Source organism: Teleopsis dalmanni, chromosome 2 (genome assembly GCF_002237135.1).
Source record: "Teleopsis dalmanni isolate 2A chromosome 2, ASM223713v2, whole genome shotgun sequence".
In the NCBI taxonomy this organism is placed as follows: domain Eukaryota; kingdom Metazoa; phylum Arthropoda; class Insecta; order Diptera; family Diopsidae; genus Teleopsis; species Teleopsis dalmanni.
The window spans coordinates 39,796,365-39,802,364 of NC_051847.1; positions in this window are offsets into that span (position 1 = coordinate 39,796,365).

Sequence of the window (6,000 nt, forward strand, 5' to 3'; positions counted from 1 at the left end):
TTTATGGAGATGGAGTTACTTTTTTTAACTTTCTGAGGTACGACAACCTTATTATATATACATTTTATATAGTAATGCTTCTCCTTATATGCAGGTGCTTTCTTCTGTCAAAACAATGAGCGCCACCAATTAACAAACTCAAAGATAAAAAAGTTTTTGTCATAAAAAAATTTCAAAAATTATGAATATCAAAAGTTTTTATAGATAGGGGAATGCGTAAAGTCTAAACAGCATCAAAAAATTTCAAAGATACATTTTAAAATCAAAAGTGAGGACCGCACATAAGTTGAGCAGACATGGAAAGAATTCCATAAAATTGTGCAGACGCTGAAAAACAAAATTAAAGTTGAGACGAAAGTAAAGTCAAATACTTTTATAAACGAACAGAAGGCATTTTTAGCGACTGGGAAAAAAAATTTGAACTAATTATGAAATCAAAGCAATTTCGAGATTTTAACTTAATTGGCATCTTAAAGATATAATTTTTATATTTCCTTTTGAGTGGTTATTTTTGAATGCGCGATGGCAAACAACATATCAAATTATTTAATTGTGGTATAAGAAAATGATTTCAAAGAGATACAAATCGAAAGGCACAAACAAGATTTATAACGCTTCCATATTAGGAAGGCATTAAAAAACCTCAGAGTTCAGATCAAATCAATGATCAATAATTTTTTCAGTTTTTTTTTAATAAAAAAATATCACTAATAGCGTAAAAATTATCTCCAAAAAAAATTGAAGTCGGTTTCGTCGACAGCGGGGAATAACTAAACTATCTGAAGTATGTAGAAAAATCAACTGCTGTTATAATTTTTTTTTAATATTTTTGATCTTAAATTTATTTCAATTTATATTGAATCAGTATTAACCATAATCACTTTAACATCGATTCAAATTAGTTACTATTAAAAACTAGAATTAATCAACCCTCCTCGGAGAGTGCCACCTTGACGTGGTGTGGAGTTTAATAGTTACGTAGAATCTTCGAGCGATGCCGGTAGAGTCTCCCTTGCCGGTAACCACAAGAGGAATAATGAAACTAAACGCAGTCCACAACGTAGCGTCGGTACTCATAATGAGCGGCTGCAAACAGCAAGTGTTCTCACAGTTAAGAGCGGTCTATTTATAAGTGACCTGTCACTACGTGCAAAGCTTACAGGACTTACATTGCGCTTGTAACCCATCGTCAGGACTTTGCTCCTTTCTTTAACTATTTTATGGAAATAAAATATGAGTCTAAACCCTATGGAATTACAGTCTCCAAGTCATACCCGTACTTATACGGCGAATTCACCTGTTTCGGCAGCACGCAGAATCTCTTCGTTAGCTACAACTGTAACTACTCTTCTTCTTCACGTCGCAATATTACCCTGAGAACACAATGGAATGAAGAGAGATAATACATAATGAATACATAAAACTTGCCTTGCGAAATATTTAGTATGTACCTTTTATTAAGTGGGGACGTGGCACTGCAACTATCGGAGCTATTGCTTCTTCTGACGTTAGAGTAAGTCTCTAAGTTCTGTTGCATAAATAAAAAGTAGTACAGAACTTACTTTACAGATTTTTGTTGCCTCTTCCGTAACGATATGCATTCCCAAGAGTCTATTCCATAATTGTATCAGCGCAGAACATATGTGGCTGAATCTTCATTTTCTTCACATAATCTATAGCTTGCATCCGCATAGATACTCAGTCTTGTAAGGTGGAGTTTTAGCTTATAGTGTGCTGTTAAGATTTCCGTAATGATTTTAAGTTCTTCTTTTGATAAGTCCATACAATCCTAGTATCACCTATTGTTATAGTTTTAAGTGATTTGAATTCTACTAATCCTGATAGGTTATCCCAGTATTTCTTTTTGACCTGGGTTTCGTTCATTTTTAAAAAAATATATATAGTACGTGTAAAATCTTATAAAAAAGATATTGCTATTTTCTTATTCAAAATACTTTTCCATGTATATAAAAATTTGTATAATATACATTTTTATTTTAATGTTTGTTTTTATGTATATATTTACATTTATATATTTGGTATATAAAATATATAGTTAACGGAAAAGAAATAAATCGTCTTAGTTAAGAAGCTGTTACTTTTAGAGATTAGCTATTGTACTAAAAAGAGATGGTCAATTGAACTGATCGTCAGAGTAACCGAAACTGGTTTTGGTTATGTTACTCTGATATTCTAGCTGTGAAGGAAGATCTTGTTAAATAAATGTTTAACAAAAGACTCCTTAAAATCTTGTTCGAAAAGAATTGATATTATGTTACTTGATTTACAAGAAGTGTGCATTTTTTTATAAGTGTTAGAACTACTATATTGGAGTAAGTACATCGTGTCACTTTGGTATGGGTCATGACTTTACTGAATAGAGCCCAGCATTATTGTCTCTAGTTCTTTTAACAATATTTATTAATTCCTTTTAAGAAATATTAGCAACATTAAGATATAAGGGTAATTTTTTTGACCTACATCCATTTTTTCATTTTCTTCAAAACCTCCTTGCCCCAGGTCCTAACAGATATATTCATATAGCCTTTTTAGTATGTTATGTTCTTTCCATTATAGCTCTTTTGCAATGATCTGTTCACCTTGCTAATTAATAAAACTCTAAAAATTTTTAATGTTAATAAACTTTTATTCAACTTTTTACAGAGAGAAAAATCGAAACGTTCTCATCAATCAAAACAAAAAACTTAAAAATATTTGAAATTGAATTTTACTTTTTAAATTCAATAAATGCACAGCCAACTGGGTCGCCACAGTACCCCCTCCTAGCGATGGAGTACTAGCAACAACGCGACACCACAACTAAGTCGACAACACCACTCTTAATCACGAAATTCCGCTAACCTTGCTGGGAAACGCACTACTCTACCAGCTCGTGTCACTTTCGGAATCGGCAACAGGGATTCACGCCTACAATCACCAGAAGTCACTAACTGATCACCATTCAACAGCGCTGAAGGCTGACGCGTTTCTGGAACAACCTGTTCAAGATCATCACACGTTAAGTACGCCGCCTTCAACCTATCATTCGAAACAGTCACCTCTCTTCCACGGCAAACAATAACAGACGTCTTCTCACTACGACTCAGCACCTCAAATGGACCTTCGTAAGGCTGCTCAAGTGGAGCTCGAGCACGATCCACTCGAAAAAAACGTGCTTACAATTAATAACGTCACGCGGAACATACACAGATGGATGACAATGTCTTGTTGATTCAACGGATTTAACCTTAGCTAAAGCCCTTCGCAACGCCGACACAAAATCAGTCTCGGACGACTTCTGCTTGAAATCCGAAAGCATCTGCCCTGGAACACAAAGAGGATTTCCAAACAACATCTCTGAAGGACTAGCATTTAGGTCTAGTTTCGGTGTCGTTCGCAATCCCAACAACACAAGCGGAAGAGACTGCGTCCAATTACTTGAGGAATGACATCGAATGGCTGCCTTCAATGTTCTATGGAAACGTTCAACCATGCCATTTGCTTGAGGATGATAAGCCGTGGTATGAAAGTGTTTCACTCCAAGCAATCTCGTCAGTTCCCGAAATACAGCAGACTCAAACTGCCGACCCAAATCAGTGGTAATAGCCTGCGGAGAACCAAAACTTGCCACCCAACCGTCGATAAAAGCCGCTGCAACTTCTTCTGCCGTAATGCCCGACAGAGGCACAGCAACAGGCCACCGAGAAAAACGATCGACGCAAGTCAAACAATAACGCTTCCCCTGAGACAAAGGCAATGGACCCACAATGTCAACATGAACATGCTGGAACCGACTATCAATATCAGCAAACGAACCAATTGGTGTTTTAGTATGCCGCTGAATCTTGGACTTCTGACACGCAATGCAACTACGCACAAACACAGCTACATCCTTAACCAAACCAAGCCAAACATACCTAGCCTGCACCAATTTCCGCGTTGCTCGAATACCAGGATGAGCCAAACCGTGGAGTTTTGAGAGTACCAGCTGCCGACAGATTGCGGGAACAAAAGGACGAACACGACTGCCTGACACATCACAGTACAGTTCAATACTCGAATCCGGCAATCTCAACTTCTTCAACCCAACACCATCTTCAGACTGGCTCTTCAGCTGAGCGAGCAACTCTGCATCAGTCTTCTGCCCCTCAGCAATTAACTCAATAACATTTGCCTCCAACTGAACCGTAGCAACCCGAGACAAAGAGTCAGCCACCGTATTATCTGCACCAGCCAGATGACGAATATCAGTGCAATACTGACTAATAAACTCCAGCTGTCTTGCACGACGAGGAGATGCCTTCTCACTTATTTGCCTGAACGCAAACGTTAAAGGTTTGTGATCCGTAAAAATGACGAAATCACGTCCCTCTAATGCATACTTAAAATGCTGGACAGCTTGATAGATAGCAGTCAACTCACGATCATAAGCACTATACTTAGTCTGCGCTGGACTCAAACCTTTTGAATAAAATGCCAATGGCTGAGTCACACCTTTCACTACCTGTTGGAGAACAGCACCCACCGCAACGTCTGAAGCATCAGTCGTGAGCGTCAATTGTGCATCCAGAGCCATGAAGTTAAGCAACGTAGCTTGGGCAAGATCCTTCTTGCAAGCCTCAAAAACCTCTATATCATCTGGAGTCCAAGAAATCACCGACTTATCATTCTTGCGGTTACCTGGTGTAAGATGAAACAACCGCTGCTGATTCTGCACAGCGTTACGCAGAAACGGCCGATAAAAGTTCACCATGCCTAAGAATTGTCTAAGCTGTTTCACCGTTGCTGGCAGAGGAAAATCACGAACAGCTTGAACTTTACTCTCCGGAGGACGTAAACCCTTTGCACTAATAACGTGCCCAAGGAACTCGATCTCGGAACAGCCGAACTTACACTTGGCAAAATTCACGGTCAAACCAGTTTCTCTAAGTCGATCTAAAACCAGTCGCAAATGCATTCTATGTTCTGCTTCATCTTTTGACGCAATTAAAATATCGTCGATGTACGCAAAAACGAAATTAAGATCACCTAGAGTCTCATTCATAAAACGCTGAAACGTCTGGGCAGCATTACGGAGACCGAAAGTCATAAAGCGAAACTCGAACAGGCCAAACGGAGTTGTAATAGCTGTCTTCGGAATGTCTGCCAGTGCAAGCGGTATCTGATGATACGCTTTCTGCAAATCTATCTTCGAAAACATAGTTTTACCATGAAGAATACTCGTCACATCATGAATGAACGGAATCGGATACCGATCAGGTTTAGTTTGCGCGTTGAGCATGCGATAATCGCCACACGGTCTCCAACTTCCATCGCCTTTGCGAACCATGTGAAGTGGACTTGCCCAACAGCTTTTCGAAGGTTGACAAATCCCTGTCTGAACTAAAAATTGGAATTCCTTCTTGGCTTCTTCAAGTTTGGCTCCAACTAAACGTCGGGGACGAGCAAATGACGGCGCACCAAATGTCTCGATGCAATGTTCAACCTTAGTAACTAAACCCATCCGATTTGCACTCATAATGCCTAAATCACGGTATTCATTAACCAGCTCAGCATAAGCTGAAACTGAACCACACACACGCACAGTATCTTCTTGAGACACAGCAGCCTTACCCTTCATCATCAAAGTCGTCTTCGAATCAACTAACCGCTTCCTTTTCAAATCCACTAACAAGTCATAGTGATTAAGGAAGTCGGCTCCAACAATAGGACAGCTAACATCCGCAATCACGAACGTCCACGGGAAATGTCTACGCAAACCCAAAGACAAAAGCAGTCGACGCTCGCCAAATGTTTGAATAGGCGTACCATTAGCGGCATATAAATTAACTGATGCAACACTGTTAGCCCTTTGCTTCCAACGACAGAACGACTTCGGTAAAACTGATATGTCCGCACCAGTATCAATGAGAAAAACGGTCGACGTGGCGGGATCTTTAATACTAAGTCGAGCTATACGAACACTAACCCCTTCTCGGCTCGACGACGTAGAAGGAGTGC